General features: G+C 32.2%; 1 pseudogene; it reads left to right on the top strand.

Annotated features, from left to right (window-relative positions):
• The first annotated feature begins 411 nt into the window (after window positions 1–411).
• On the top strand, window positions 412–511 carry LOC142435968 (U6 spliceosomal RNA; annotated as a pseudogene).
• The last annotated feature ends 200 nt before the right edge of the window (window positions 512–711 follow it).

Genomic DNA, 711 nt, shown 5'->3' with positions numbered 1-711 from the left:
GAAATAGCCACATGGCAGCTGAAAACCATATAACCTAGCTTGTGCATTCTTTTCCAAAATCAGGACTTATTAAAAATGCCGCAGGATGCGGAAACAATTGTTAAAAATCGGGACTGTCCCGCCAAAAGCAGGACGTCTGATTACGAGTGAAAAGAAAATGTTTTGAAAATGATGATGGCAACATATGTACAAATGTTCTTGACATAATATATCTATGCATTATGACAAGAGCTGTAAGAGTCCCCAATATAATGATTAAAAAAAAAAGATTATGAGTGTACACACACCACAGTCCTATTCTGCCCACTTACCAACTGTTCTCATTAATTTCACATAGTTGGATACTGATAAAACAGAAAAAAATTATGAAACAGAATGGCAAATTCCTTTTTAAAAATCCACATATAACCAGTTTTAGAAACACATATAGTAAAATCGGAATGGTCCAAAAAGATCAGCACAGACCCTGCCCAAAGATTACACTCAAATTGGTGAAGATTTTCGCATTTTTTGCTTCAGTAAAATATCAAAAGCTTCATTAAAAATCCATACTTAAAAGTCAGTTGAGACTACTACACTAAGATAATTTTAAATTGTCAAGTAAAATCAACCCACTTTAACCTAAGTAATAGCTTGGCTCAAATAAACAAAAAAAAAAAAAAAGGAAATCATTTGTATGTACTAGGCTTCTTTAAAAAATCACTTATATAA

Source organism: Tenrec ecaudatus, unplaced genomic scaffold (assembly GCF_050624435.1).
Source record: "Tenrec ecaudatus isolate mTenEca1 unplaced genomic scaffold, mTenEca1.hap1 Scaffold_100, whole genome shotgun sequence".
NCBI classification, from domain to species: Eukaryota; Metazoa; Chordata; class Mammalia; order Afrosoricida; family Tenrecidae; genus Tenrec; species Tenrec ecaudatus.
This window is presented reverse-complemented; position numbering and strand designations above follow the sequence as displayed.